The 16567-nt window shown below is 33.7% G+C and overlaps 1 long non-coding RNA gene across 1 annotated transcript; it reads right to left on the bottom strand.

Annotated features, from left to right (window-relative positions):
- Positions 1–13306: 13306 nt before the first annotated feature.
- LOC138340749 (uncharacterized) lies at positions 13307–14986 on the bottom strand. The gene is made up of 3 exons (XR_011213519.1): positions 14826–14986; positions 14457–14517; positions 13307–13552 (listed from the first exon to the last, which is right to left on the bottom strand). It is a non-coding gene; the product is annotated as an uncharacterized lncRNA (long non-coding RNA).
- Positions 14987–16567: the final 1581 nt, after the last annotated feature.

Genomic DNA, 16567 nt, shown 5'->3' with positions numbered 1-16567 from the left:
GGGGTTGTTTTTACGAAGTGTGAACATATAATATGTAAATTTCATATGTAAACTTGAAGGCGAAAGCTTTATATTACCATAGAGTATGAACAAATGACATATACAATTTTAGAGTTGAGTTGATATAAGTTTTACTAAATTTATTGTGTAATGTAGAGTCTTACTATAACTTTTATGGAAGACATTTGTAGTCCTTTTAGGCTTAGTTGGTTTGGCTCCTGATGTATAGAAAATATAGGATTTTAGGTGAATACTTTTTGAATGATTTCTTCATACACTATATTATAATGATCATTTTATCTTCAACTATAGGTGGACGTATTAGTATATTGACATTTTTAGAAGTTTTAGCTCTAGATAAAGTGACATAAACTTGGTCATGCAAGAAAACGGGTTCGCACAAATAGATTCTTACGCAATCTTATGTTTGACCTTGAGCTTTGTTTATTTTCGTTGTAAATCATAGTCGAATTATAGATTGTGTTCTTTTAATAGGAATAGGTAATTTTTCATCGGTTGATTCTATTAATAGGATTCTCGGAATAAATACGTGTTTGTTTTTGTAGTCACTATTCATAGTAGCACTTATAACATGCTTATTAAAATTATGACATATTAATCGTGTTTCATTACATAATCCCTTGGAAGATTTAAATTTGGCAATAACATAAGTGGACAGTCTTTTTTCAAAGTCAATTTGTATGGGGTAAATTAGTAGGATTTAAGGTGTGTAAGAAAATCTCAATATTGATCACCTAGTTCTAGAGATTCATCAGTTGCAATATAAATTTTAACATTATTAGGAAGTTGATGGGCATATCATTAATTTCATTAACATTATTTTTTGTAGATAAAATAACTCGAAAAGTTATAGAAGATTGTTCTGAGTAGAATGTCCTTATATCAGGATAGATTTCTCTGAGTTTAGGGATTATATTTTATTTTGTACAATGAATGATAAAATTATGTGGAATTATAATTTTTCTTTTCTCGTTAATTATTTCTCGTCCATTTTCAATTCGCACAAAATATTCACAGAAGGTCGGATCTTTTTTTGCTCGTATAATTTCAGATAAGCATAATTTTTCAAGTTAATTTCATATAGCAGAATATAATAAGAACAAAGTCTTCTCTTTTATCATTGTGCACAATATGCAATGTTTTTATAAAATCTCTTCCAAAGACTACAATTTTTTCACCAAATAAATTTGGTTTACCTATTTGGCTCTTTAATAGAATATCTAGTTTGTATCATTTTATGTTTGGCATTGAGACTACATTTCAAACAATTAATGTTGAATCTCTAATTAGATATTCTAATGAACTTTGTTTTACTAATATTTCAAGTAAAGTTATTGTCAATATCAATTGGAATTCTGCAATGTGAATGTGCAATTCGGCCTCCGAGGAGAACTGAAGCTGCAACACCAAAACCTGCAGTTGCTTAAGCTATATACTCTTTTTATCTTACATTTACTAATAATAATGTTTTTCCAGTTCCTCTTGGACCCTCAATAAAAAGCACTTGATTTATCCGAATGTACCCTATCAAGTATTGTGTTAAATGCTCTTATTAATGAGGATTTAACTTTGTTTGTAATAAAAGATCTTCTTCAATTACTATTATATTCTTTCGAAGTGAATATCTTTTGATTCTTTAGTTATTCTAGATGGTATAATATTTTCAGAAACAAAATTATATTCCTTTATATTGTATTCCGTTAAATGTAAAATGCGTTGATGTGTTTATAACTAAATGTTGAATAGATTTTCTTCCTAAATTAGGATATTTTTTTTAAAATCTTCATACATTGAATCTAAGTATTTTCTATAGTTCTTTTGGATTAACAAGATTGCAATATACTGATATTGTAGCAAATAGACGTCTTAAACGGTAAGGTATTTGATAGGTCACAACTTCATACATACACGTTAGAAAATTTTTATCAGAATATAATAAGCATCCTTTTTTATGCGGCTTCTCTAATTGGGTCACAACATATTCCGTTAATTGCTTGAAGATCTTCATATAATTTAGATCCTCTTACATTTGTTAGGAGTAATCTAAAATAATATCTTTCTCCTTCAGTAAAATGACATATGACAATTTTTCCAATCACAAAACTATGTCGTCGTCGATGTGACCACATTTTGTTTGTTGTTGACCAAACAAAATATTTTGAGAAGTCTTTATATAGTAAATTGAGTTCTATAACATTTTTATTGATTCTATTCATTTCGAAAAAGATCAGTTAAACATTGTTCTTCTTATCATCGAATTACTTAGAATTTGATCCACAGTTTGATTGCTTTTAGAGGATAAATACTAGTGTTTTTATATGTAGTTGAAGTTGGGATATAGTTGGAGTTATTTCACTGATAGGAAAAGAAAATAGATACCATGAAACTTTTGGAGCAGAGACCCATCTAGCAACTTGATATTCTTTCATTTTATATATTTCGACATTTGAGTCATTATTATGTATAGAAAATGCAATTTCGTCATGGCCTTTACAAATATATTTATAGATGTATTTGACCATCTTAATGTCTTAACACATTCCATGTTAATATAACAATTGAATTTACAAAGTAAATAGGGATTGTATGAGACTAATCAAGTATTATAAATATTGTATCCTTTTAATTGTATAAGTATTTGCAGTTTTCGTCCTTTTTAAATAGGATAAGAATTCTTTCCTTTGTTGTTTCTAAGAGTTTTTTTAGGATAATGGAATTTGCAATGATTTGTTTTCATGAAAAGACATGTTGGATTTCGATTGTCAAAAATATGTATGATATACTAATGCAATTGAATCCATATATCAACAACACATGTCTCTTGGACCTTCTATGAAAGTTAGAAGTAGCATTCATACTTTTGCAATATCTGAAGTATCTCTTTCACCATGTCTTAATATATCAATAATTCCTTGCAACACCTCAAACTCTAAATAAATTGTGATAAAACGAGAAGAAATTTAACAGTTGTGCCTCAAGTTTTATGTATTGGTCAACTTTATATTGTTGTAACAGTCTTCCAAAATGTAACATTTCATTTGACTCTTTTTGTATTATTTTAATTTTATAACAATGATATTTATGAGAAATAGTTTGTCTTTTGTTCTAAACTTTTGACAAAACTTTAGATTCCATGTCGAGTAGGCACTCAATTTAAGTCATGTTCATTACATTTGGTAGTTGTTCACTTTCACGATTAGTTTGATATTTAGAAATGTTACATGTTTGTTTAAATTTCTTAATATCACAATTCCATCCATTTTGATGGTGAGAAAATAGTAAATGGATCATAAATCCATAGTAGTAACTTACCAATTCTAATTTTTTTTATTGTGGGTGTATATTCGAGTGTGAGGTGTAGAAATTTTTTCATTTCGTTGTTTTTCTATCAAAATTTTCCTACTTCAGAGGTGGTTGGAAAATTATATGTTTGTTGGTTCAAACCACAATCTAATTTAAGTTCAATGTAGAATTTAGATAGGTTTGGCACATTTGTTAACAATTTTAGAAAGATAGTATACGACTGATTTTAGTATATTCATCAAGTTCATCACAATAGATTCACTAAGATTGGCTGGTAGAGTCAATCAATTTCTTATCTCAGCTACATTATAATAGAAATATAGTTGTAGATTTTTTGGTCTTTCATTGCTGCAATTAAATCATCAATAAAGTCATACATTTGTTCTTGAACTTTAAATGTATATATGTTGTCTGAATGCAAACAAATTGTTGTTATGTTAATATGTAGGTATGAAAATGTTTACATGCTTCAGTGTTGCCCAGAAAGAGATTGTTCAACTTTGTGGGCATTTGGTCAGAAATCAACTTAATTGATTCATTATTACAACTAAACTCGGGTGATTCATATTCAAATCTCCCCCCCCCCCCACAAAATTTACAATCAGGAACCTATTTTAGCCACACATAATTTTTTGACAACAACTTGCAGTTCTGTTTAATTTCTAATCTTTTTATGTGTACATGATAAATTGTAATACTATTATGAGTAGAACTAAAATGAAATATTAACTTAGCAAAAAAAAAAAGATGTACCTCTATTTGAAGTAACCTGTGGGGATGACATCTTCTTTTCTTCACCATATCTACGTGATGATGATCCTGGTATTTCAAAATTCAATATTAAGAAAGATAAAAGTTATGGCATTAGTTGTAATTTTTCAATTTACTCTGACTTACCTATTTCAAATTCAGAGATGCAACAAGAAGTATCGAAATGTGTGGAAGCTTGTCCGTAAAATGGTAGAAGGTAAAGTACCGCGATTGATAACAAATCAATTTTATCTATAAAGGTCTACATGTACAAGCACAAGCGACACTATGTGTAAATTTAGTTTTTCTAATATTGGTTTGTAGATGATGAAGGATGAGAATTCTAACATCTCGCAACTAGAAAGAACAAGAAGGAAGTTTAAAATCTGAAAATAGTTACTTTTGGAAAGTATAAGGAAATCTGAAAATTATTAAGCAAGTTAAAGTGAGTTTTTGGTAAACTTCACAGGATCATAACTCCTACCTTAAGATGAGTTAGGTGTGGTTCGAGACATGATTGGACTCTTGGTACGATCTTTCAAACGCCGCCAAGTTTGCACAATTTTGAGTTTGTATGAGTAAGTTATGCCATTTAGAAGTTGGGCTATTGGATTAAGGAAATGTCCAGTTCGAATTTTTAAGGTGTATTTTGTTCAGATCATTGCCCTATTATGTTAATCCGATTTTTGAGTTTAATATGGGTCAAATAAGATTTTAATCAGTTTTAGAATTTGGGATTTCATGCTAGGCATATGGAGAAAGGGAAGAGTAAAGAAGACAGTGAAAAGGGAAAATTTATCAAGATCGATCAAGAAAGTTGGTCTTTTCGCCGAGGGTTTACTTCTACCAAGTATTTGAGGCTCTCATAACATTGGGATCGTTAAGATATCCCATATTGACATCCGCGGTTTTTTCAATTGTAGTCATCATGAATCTCCTTAAAATTGTTAGTGAAAAAACTTACAAGATAATAAAATTGCAAGATTACAATTAAAAATAAAATGAACAAATTAATCTCTTCAGGCTGAGCACGGATATCTCGCTCTCTTTAAGGAGATTCAAGCCCACTGCAGCAAATGTTTTCATCGGTCCAGCAGTAGTCCTCTTTGACTTGTCCCATCCAAGATAGAACAACCTTCACAAAGTATAACTCAACAACTCTGGACAAGAGCTGAGTTCAAAGTTTTACAAAAAAAAACACCTCCCTTCAACTAATAAGAACTCTCTGTTGGACTAACTCTTTCACTCTTTGTTTTCTCGTGGTTTTTTTTGTGTATCTAAAACCAAATTAAGACCACCACTATTTATACTACAAGAAGTCTTTCTAGCAATGAATAGGAAGATAATGGAGTTAGTAAATAATGAAGATAATGGCCTTATGTGTTTCATAGGTTACAATAGGAGTTACATATGTTACATAGGTTACAAATACTAATGGAGGAATTAAGAATGAAATAAAGTGATGGACAACCAATGCTAATGGATGATGTAGAAGTTATCCATTCCAATGTTTATTGAATTTTTTTTATCTCTACAATGAATTCAACCAATAAATCCAAAAGTAATGGCATTACATGGCTACCAAGTCAAAGATGAATAGCATGATTAAATTGGTAGTTTAAAACACAAATGCCTACCAATGATCATTCTTATAACTCCAAAATAAGAAATTTAATATGTTAAATATTAATATTAAAATGATAATAACCTAACAAATGCAATTGCTTATCTTGGGATAGCTTATTCCCAACTAAATGATCCAGTTCAATTAGTATGGTCTTGCCTTTATTGATTCTCCTTTGTAGTTGCATTTGTTGCACTCGAGGCAACAAATCAAAATCAAAATGGTCACTTACCAAAGGGTTTAAAAAGGCAAAATCAAGAAAGGATAAACCTCATTGAGTAGAAGCTATGAGTAGTCTTTTGTTTCTGGTGCCAAAAACTGAAATTTGGATTCCTTATATAGAGTCACTGACTTGATGGTAATTACGATTAGGTACATTATATTTAATATCTAACTCATCTATACATTAAGTGGAATTTAAAACTCTCTTTCATTTTCAAGGGGTTTATTAAATAGTAATTGTAAAAATCCTTAAATATTTGGCATGTAAGTTGTATTTAAGTCAAAGAAATTAAATGTATATCCAATTATTCATAGAATCTAATGACTCTTTCTTAGATATTTAAAAACAAAGTAATTTGACATTGATAAAATAAACATATTTTTTCAATGTTGTTGTAGCACATTAGTTTTTAATGATGGTACAAAAATAACATTAGTCATATTGATTTACTTCGATTTTCACATAATTTTACGGAAATATGTTAAATGATTAAACTAAATGATATAATTAGTACTTCCAATATTTCAAAACACGAAAAAGGGCCAATAATACTCCTAAACTATAAGAAAGGTTTAAAAATATCCTTCATCAATCTTTTAGTCTAAAAATACTCTTTCATTCACCTTTTTGGCTCACTTATACCCTTGAAACTAACAATTCTCTTTATCCTTTATTTTAACAAAAATATTTATTATGTGTCATTCTCCTATTAGATAGTATAAAGAGCTAACCTCCATTTTATTTCTCATTATTCATCCAAACCAAAGCATTATACTCCTTCAAGACACCAATTTTTTGTATATTAAAAAAAATATTGTAGTTTTTTATTATTTATTTATTTTTGGATCTAAATCCTCTCCATTTCCTCAATTTTTTACTTAGATTAAACACTGATGACATAAGAAAAAATTAAGGCTAATATTTAATTAATTAATTTAAATTTCTAAACATGATATATCATTAATAATTTATAAATAAATTTATTATGTCATAATCACAACAATATATTAGCTTATCCATAAATACATTTGTAACGACTTGTTAGTCGTTTTGAGCAGTAGAGTTTATTTCTGGTAATAACTGTTTGGGTTGACGGATCCCACGACGGACCGTCATAGGCACGACGGACTGTCGAGGGGGTCTCGTTTCAAAACACTTAGTTTCTGAAAATTTGGATACTGAGAACAACTCTCTGAACTTTGCGACGACATGGCAGGACGGACCGTCGTAGGAACGACGGATCGTCACAGACCCTTTAATAAAATTGAGTCTCTGAATTCTGTGACGGAAGCAGCAGGATGGACCGTCGCAGGCACGACGGGCCGTCACAGGCTGCGTAACCCTGACTGGGTCGGATTTCTGTTAAAAGTTTTAAGGGGCGTTTTGGACTATTCCTTCTTATAATTATAAAGTTAGTGGGTTAATGTTAATAATTCAATTACTTGGGGGTTAAATGTGATAACCTTGAAATAAATAGTGGGTTACTTTTATCATCTTTTATACTTAATTAAATGGTAACTAGGGTAAAAGAAAAAGAGTTGAATAAGGAAAAATCAGAAAGAGGAAGAGAGAACGAGCGAGAGAAAGAGAAGAACGCAGCATTGGGGAAGTAGATTGCTTGATCACAATTCTTCAGTGGAGGTAGGTTATGATTTATGCTATTCCATAGTAAACTCTAAATAGCGATTGATATGTATTCGGTAATTTCGTAAAGTCTTCTATATACTTAGTTGTGTTCTTGCATGATGTGATTATATATAATTGTGATAAAATAAGCATGATGAGGCTGTTGAATCTTTACCCTTAAAACCTCTTTGTTAATGATGATGCCTTGGTATAAAGGAAGACTTGATGAACTAAAAGAATGAGGTTAGTGGATCGGGTGTCACGTTTCGGCACCAGGATAGTAATAGTGGATCGGGTGTCACATTCCGACACCAGGATAATAATAATGGATCGGGTGTCACGTTCCGACACCAGGATAGTAATAATGGATCGGGTGTCACGTTCCGACACCAGGATAGTAATAATGGATCGGGTGTCACGTTCCGACACCAGGATAGTAATAATGGATCAGGTGTCACGTTCTGACACCAGGATAGTAATAATGGATCGGGTGTCACGTTCCGACACCTGGATAGTAGTAGAGGATCGGGTGTCAAGTTCCGACACCAGGATTGTAGTAGAGGATCGGAGTGTCACGTTACGACACCAGGATATCTAAAAGAATGAATCTTGAATTATGCTAATATACTCAGATTTAATGAACCTGCTTCCCAAATGAGTATGGTGTGGAGGCGTTAGTCCTCATAGATGTGCTTGGGTTGTGGCCAATGGTTATGATACTTGTTGTTGTTACCTGTTGAGTAATGTAGTTGATTTTATGCTATTATCTGATATATATTGCTTTCTATTTTGAGTTGGCCGATGATACCTACTCAGTACTTGTGTTTTGTACTGAACCCTACTTGTATGTTTTCTCTTTGTTATTTGTGGAGTGCAGCAAACGTGCCATCGACTTCAACTCAACCGTAACTCTAGCAAGACTTCAGCATAATCAGATTTCAGGGTGAGCTATTGTTCCTAGCTCGGACTGGATTCTTTCTTTCACGTCTTGATGTCTTGATGTTCGAACATGGACCATCTCTTTTACTTATTTTAGCTTCTTAGATACTCTTAGATTTAGTAATTTGAGGATATATATTCTTGTGGTGATGACATCCAGATTTTGGGGATAGTAATTGATAAATTTTAGAAGTTATTAATTGATTTCGTTAATGACTTTTAAGTCTTCCGCATTATATTCTGTTTATTATGGTTGAAATGTTGGGGTTTAGATTTGTTGGTTCGCTCACATAGTAAGATAAGTGTGGGTGCCACTCGCGGCTCGTTTTGGGTCGTGACAAACTTGGTATCAGAGCATTAGGTTCGTTGGTCTCATCACACAAGAACGAGTCTAGTAGAGTCTTGAGGAACGGTAGGGGGACGTCTTTACTTTTTTTTGAGAGGCTATAAGACTTTAGGAAAATTCCATTCTTTCCTTCTTTCGTGCTATTACTTGGATCCAATTGGTATCTAGGTGATACAAATTGGTATCTGACCATCTTCACTCTATTTCGTAGATGGTTAGAACTAGAGCAACAACTGCGCCAACACAAACACCGGCAAGACAAGATGCGTGTGAGCCAGCCACTGGGCTGTAGCTCGAAGAGGAGCAGTGGCAAGAGGCCGTGGTAGAGGTCACGGGATGACGTCCTCTAGAGGAAGAGGACAAGCACCTGGCCCATCTAGTACTAGGGCGGTGACTCCTCCACCGACTGAGGAAGTTGTAAGAGAGAGTGAGGAAGGGGAGAATGAACAAGTGCAGAATGTGGAATTACCACCCCAACATACCCCGGAGATGATTAATCAGGTTCTTCCTTATCTTAGCGGGTTATCTGATCAGGGCCAGACACCCCCAGTGTTTTCTGCACCAGCACCTCAGGTTCCGGGAGTACAACATGCAGCTGTTGTGGCTCCCCGCATGGATGCCTCATTGGAAATAGGCATGTTTCCTTGATTGACTACAGGGCCTATAATGACAAGTGATTAGCATGAACTTTTAAGTAGGTTCTTGAAATTAAAACCTCCAGTCTTCAAGGGTGCTGAATCTGAGGATGCTTATGATTTTCTGGTTGATTGTCATGAGTTGCTACATAAGATGGGCATAGTGGAATGATTCGGTGTTGAGTTTTTAACCTATCAGTTTCAGGGAAATGCCAAAATGTGGTGGCGATCGTATGTTGAGTGTAAAATTCCGTTCAAGATGACTTATAATGCAGAGAAGTTAGCCAAACTTTACATCTCAGAAATTGTTCGATTGCATGGAGTTCCACTTTCTATTATATCAGATAGGGGTATGCAGTTTACTTCTAAGTTTTGGAAAACATTGCATACTGAATTAGGTACTAGGTTGGATCTTAGTACTGCATTTCACCCTCAGACCGATGGTCAGTCTGAGCGAACGATTCAGGTTTTGGAGGATATGCTTCGTGCATGTGTGATAGAATTTGGTGGTCATTGGGATAACTTCTTACCCTTAGCAGGATTCTCATACAACAATAGCTATCACTCAAGCATTGATATGGCCCCATTTGAGGCACTGTATGGGAGAAGATGTAGGTCTCCCATTGGGTGGTTTGATGCCTTTGAGGTTAGACCTTGGGGTACTGACCTTCTAAGGGAATCGTTAGATAAAGTGAAATGCATTCAAGAAAAGATTTTAGCGGCTCAAAGTATACAGAAAGAATATGCAGATCGAAAGGTTAGATACTTGGAGTTTATGGAGGGTGAACAAGTTTTGCTGAAGGTTTCACCCATGAAAGGGGTGATGCAGTTCGGTAAGCGAGGTAAGCTTAGTCCGAGGTACATTGGTCCATTTGAAGTTCTGAAGCGCGTGGGGGAGGTAGCTTATGAACTAGCCTTGCCCCCAAGACTGTCAAGAGTGCACCCGGTATTTCATGTGTCTATGTTGAAAAGATACCATGGGGATGGAAACTACATCATTCGTTAGGATTCAGTTCTTCTTGATGAGAATTTGTCTTATCAGGAGGAGCCTGTTGCTATGTTAGATAGAGAAGTCCGCAAGTTGAGGTCAAGGGAGATTGCATCCATCAAGGTTCAATGGAAGAATCGACCAATTGAAGAGTCCACTTGGGAGAAGGAGGCTGATATGCAAGAAAAATACCCACACCTGTTTACAGATTCAGGTACTTCTTTTTGCCTTTGTTTTCCTTCTTGTGATCGTTCGAGGACAAACGATGGGTAAATTGGTATCTATTGTAACGACCTGTTAGTCGTTTTGAGCAGTAGAGTTTATTTCTGGTAATAACTGTCTGGGTTGACGGATCCCACGACGGACCATCATAGGCACGGCGGACCGTCGAGGGGGTCTCGTTCCAAAACACTTAGTTTCTGAAAATTTGGGTACTGAGAACAACTCTCTGAACTTCGCGACGACATGGCAGGACAGACCGTTGTGGGCACAACGGACCGTCACAGACCCTTTAATAAAATTGAGTCTCTGAACTCTGTGACGGAAGCAGCAGGACGGACCGTCGCAGGCACGACGGGCCGTCACAGGCTGCGTAACCCTGACTGGGATGGATTTCTGTTAAAAGTTTTAAGGGGCATTTTGGACTATTCCTTCTTATAATTATAAAGTTAGTGGGTTAATGTTAATAATTCAATTACTTGGGGGTTAAAGGTGATAACCTTGAAATAAATAGTGGGTTACTTTTACCATCTTTTATACTTAATTATATGGTAACTAGGGTAAAAGAAAAAGAGTGGAATAAGGAAAAATCAGAAAGAGGAAGAGAGAACGAGCGAGAGAAAGAGAAGAATGCAGCATTGGGGAAGTAGATTGCTTGATAACGATTCTTCAGTGGAGGTAGGTTATGGTTTATGCTATTCCATAGTAAACTCTAAATAGCGATTGATATGTATTGGGTAATTTCGTAAAGTCTTCTATATACTTAGTTGTGTGCTTGCATGATGTGATTATATGAAATTGTGATAAAATAACCATGATGAGGCTGTTGAATCTTAAACCTTAAATCCTCTTTGTTAATGATGATGCCTTGGTATAAAAGAAGGCTTGATGAACTGAAAGAATGAGGTTAGTGGATCGGGTGTCACGTTCCGGCACCAAGATAGTAATAGTGGATCGGGTGTCACGTTCCGACACAAGGATAGTAATAATGGATCGGGTGTCATGTTCCGGCACCAGGATAGTAATAATGGATCGGGTGTCACGTTCCGATACCACGATAGTAATAATGGATCGGGTGTCACGTTCCGACACCAGGATAGTAATAATGGATCGGGTGTCACGTTTCGACACCAGGATAGTAGTGGAGGATCGGGTGTCACGTTCCGATACCAGGATAGTAATAGAGGATCGGAGTGTCACGTTCCCACACCAGGATAACTAAAAGAATGAATATTGAATTATGCTAATATACTCAGATTTAATGAACCTGTTTCCCAAATGAGTATGGTGTGGAGGCGTGAGTCCTCATAGATGTGCTTGGGTTGTGGCCAATGGTTATGGTACTTGTTGTTGTTACCTGTTGAGTTATGTAGTTGATTTTATGCTATTATCTGATATATATTGCTTTCTATTTTGAGTTGGCCGATGATATCTACTCAGTACTTGTGTTTTGTACTGACCCCTACTTGTATGTTTTCTCTTTGTTATTTGTGGAGTGCAGCAAACGTGCCATCAACTTCGACTCAACTGCAACTCTAGCAAGACTTCAGCATAAACAGATTTCAGGGTGAGCTATTGTTCCTAGCTAGGACTGGATTCTTTCTTTCACGTCTTGATGTCTTGATGTTCGGATATGGACCATCTCTTTTACTTATTTTAGCTTCTTAGATACTCTTAGATTTAGTAATTTGAGGATAGATGTTCTTGTGGTGATGACTTCCAGATTTTGGGGATAGTAATTGATAAATTTTAGAAGTTATTCATTGATTTGGTTAATGAGTTTTAAGTCTTCAGCATTATATTCTGTTTATTATGGTTGAAATGTTGGGGTTTAGATTGGTTGGTTTGCTCACATAATAGGATAAGTGTGGGTGCCACTCGTGGCTCGTTTTGGGTCGTGACAACATTATACACATTTTCCTCTATTTTCCTACTTAAATTTTCTCTACGACTACGACCGTTGATCTGCTATTTTTTTATTGAGTTGATCTTTTAACTAAAAATTTATGTTGATCTTTTTCTTTGAAATATTTTTCACAAATTAGGAAAAAAATGAAGTTAACAATATTTTTATTTTAAAAAGGAAGATATATATTGTGGCACTATTAATATTGTTATAATATATTAATTATTTTAAATAATTTAAATTTTTTTTTGAGCGAATACAAAATTTTTTAGATTTTTTAAAAAAAGAATTGGAGAGTTGAAGAGGTATATTTTTTTTGATTTCAATGGATTATGGGAAAAACATTAATAGAGATGAAGTTTTTATTATCTAATAAGAAAATTAAGAATTATATTTTTTTAAGTAAAACAAAATAAACTTCGGTTGTTAGTCATAAAGGTATAAGCTAATCAAAAAGGTGAATGAAAGGGTATAAGTGAGCCAAAAATATGAGTGGAGGGGTATAAGTGAAAAATTTTATGGTGGGAAAAGTCCACGTATGACTGAGATTAGGCAACTATTTTTGAGTATATATAAATAACTTATGGATTTCATGTTGAAGTCCAATCTTGAACTGAGATCAGGTCATTATTACATAAAAGTACACACACAAAATGTAGCCATGTAACAAATATGTATCCCCCATCATTTCAAACATGCATTGCAAATCATGAATAATATTGGATTTGATGAATTTCAATTTAAAAATAATATTACTAAGAACCACATATACAGTTGAATAGTCTCACAAAGTGTGGTCCGAAGAGAGTTCAATATACAATGACCTTATCCTTCCTCAGAGACGATGAGGTTGTTTTCCATAGACCTCGACTGGTCAAAAATATCTTGAAAGCTCTAACTAAGTAGTATCACTCAACTTGCAAGTGAAGGAACTACATATAGTTGATAACACTTCTCTTTCACGCGTACTTCCTGCAAAGTTTATAAAGTAAATCATTTGAATGTTACAATTGCTAGTAGATTTATCTATAAATGATCATTTTTATCAAAGATGAGTTCCAAACAGAACTAAAAAACATAAATCAAAATTGAGTTACAATTAGAGCATGTTTAAAAAATGAGATTGAAATATAAAACAATGAAAAAATAAATCAAAATTTTGTTCCAATAAGACGTTATGTGGCAAGGACTTAGTCTTCTATTCCTATATTCACCTCTGTATATGGTGGTGTACTTGGAACATCAATATTGTAATCTAAATCTATAGAATGTGAGATATTTGGAGAGGGATTCTCCTATCAACTGTATGGTTCAAGGGCTGTGAAATTTGTCTGGAATTCTAAAAAAGAAGAAAACTTGTTTGGTCGGTGATGAAAAATGAAGCAAGGGAAACACAAACAAGATGTTCAAAATCGAAGCAACATTTCGAAATCCAAAATTTAACAAAATATATTTTTTCATTCTTGTAAAAGTAAAAGGCTAAAAATTGTAGAAAAGCGATAACTGGAATTTCTTAGTTGTGATGCGGCCACATAGGTGAGTCTAGGATCCTCTTTTGTAATTATCTAATTTGTTGGCACATATATGTGATACATTTATTCTAATACAAAACTACAAATTGACAAAACCAAAAAGCAAGAGAATATATACCTCAAACATAAATAAATCAATGGATTTTCAAGAGTGACTGTTGTAGGGGCTTTTTCTACACTACATCCATCTAAGCCCTTTCAAATAAAACTTTATGAAGTCACAACAAGTTCTTGAAACATGCTACTAATACATCTATTTTAAAATACAAAATTTCAATTTGTCACTTATTACCGGAAAATCATAAATGCACGATAACTATAAAGAAAGTATAAGAATATAGCACCTTAAGCTTGGAAGTTTTAAGAGTGACATCTGTAGCCTTCTTTGATTTGCATTCTCTATATCTTTGACACAATGAAATAATCAGTACACAAGAGCAAGTAGCAAAAAATTTAACCTTATAGCTGTTAATATGTCATGTGCCATCAAAATATCTAAACTAAAGAAATTAAAAGAATAGTAAAACTCAAAAAACAAAAATTGGTGAGATTAGATTTGATAATAATTGTTGAAACCGAGAAAACTTGATCATACAACTAAACCTGGAAAGAGGAACTCAACATGAAAAATGATTTGATTTAACAAATTATTTGACAACAAAGTTGTAAGCTCAAAGAAGAAATATTAACAAAACAGTTCCAACAAAACTTACCAACGGGAAAACAACAGATTGTGAAACAAAGATAACCCCCAAAGCAAAGATTTTTGCACGACGTTGAACAATGTTTTGAAGTAACCCATGGAGAACGGTAAAATTTTTGTTGAAGAGTGTTTTCTATGTAGGTAAAAGGGTATGGAAGGTGGTGGGCAGGAACACGGAGTTGAAGAAATTGAAGGATTTGGTTCGAAAAGATGAATATGTAGTAGTTTATTTAAGGTAGCTCTGTTTGGAATAGACACGCCGTAATGGAAGAGTTGCGTAGGTGTTGAAGGATCACATGGAAGTGACATGTGAGTATGGGGTAGTTGGGAAGGGTATTTTTGTCAATATTTACATAAAAATGAATTCCTTGCTTGTGAATGTGCCACATCAACGGGCTAAAGATTCTCTTATATATATATATATATATATATATATATATATATATATATATATAATGAGTTCAGTTAAGTATTCATGAGTTGAGAAGAGCTAAGGTAAGTGTTCCCTTCAAAATCTCTTTCAAGCCTATGTGTTTTAGCATTCCAACTCGTATACTCGTACATTCAATGTAATTATGTCAATTGACCTGCATCGTCTTATTATGAAGACACATGTAACAAGGATCAACATTCGAGAACACCGGTGATCTAGTGAGCAGTTCAAAGTTAGTCAGTGAGCCTCCTTGCATTTCAGAAGATCTATTTTCATTATTTTCTAGTTAGTTCATTAGGATGTTGTGGGATTTATCCCAACATCCATCTCATTTGTTTTAGAAGTTTCATAGATAGTCAGTTAGTTAGTTATAAGTGTTTCAACATTGTATTTCAGATGTTTTGGAGTGAGACTTGAGTAGTCATTTTTGGCTAAGATATTAGTTCTTTAAGTTATTACATGAAATTATTTTTTTGTTGAGTTTAGGTCTTCCGCTGAGTAAGTAAGCCAGGGAAAGGGCTCTCTTGGGGAAAGCAATGGACTTTGATAGTTCAAATTACACTTTTGAAAAGAAGTATAAGCGGTCGTAATCAAGTAGAGAACTGAACTAGTAGGTTGGGGTCGATCCCACAGGGAAAATGGTTTAGACTTAAATTCAATGTACAATTATGTCTATTTAGCCAAGGATTTTTCTAAAACAAGTAATTAAATGAGGGGTTTTGTGAAACAAGTTTCTTTAACACTTTTAAGTAACACGTAAGCAAAAGTAAAAATTTAGTTTTATCAAGTTGTGAGACTGGCTAGGTTATATGTTTTACATAGAGGTTCATAAGGTCGTATTCCTAGCAATATCAATTCTTACCTACTGTTTTGCATGTAAGGTGGTAAGTTATGTATCTCTAAATTCTTGGTCCATCATCTAGGGAATTTCCCCCCCTTGGTCCGACTACGTGTGTATAATTCGATAACCCTTACCATTACCTCATATTAGACATCATAATAGATTTATGACTTAGTTATTACTTTGAACCAGTCAATACTAGCCTATTAGAAGTATTCCACTAAATCTATGTTGAGAATTCTTTTCCTACTACTACCTCCTTGGTCCGACAAGTTGCTACAAGGCTAGTTCTAACGCGTGTACTTGTTAAGAAGACTTTTAAACGAAAGAATTATAATTACATACAAGAACCTATTTGAGAATTTCTTATTTGCTAGGTCTACTTTGTTAATTACCCATGCTTTCCACAACCCTAGTTGCAAATTTAGTTACCCATGACAGTCTCCCACCTATAGTCGAATTCTGGAGTGATGGGAGC

The sequence above is a fragment of the Solanum lycopersicum genome, chromosome 12 (genome assembly GCF_036512215.1).
Source record: "Solanum lycopersicum chromosome 12, SLM_r2.1".
Lineage (NCBI taxonomy): Eukaryota > Viridiplantae > Streptophyta > Magnoliopsida > Solanales > Solanaceae > Solanum > Solanum lycopersicum.
The sequence above is the reverse complement of the archived record's forward strand: the minus strand, read 5'-3'. Positions and strand labels throughout refer to the sequence as shown.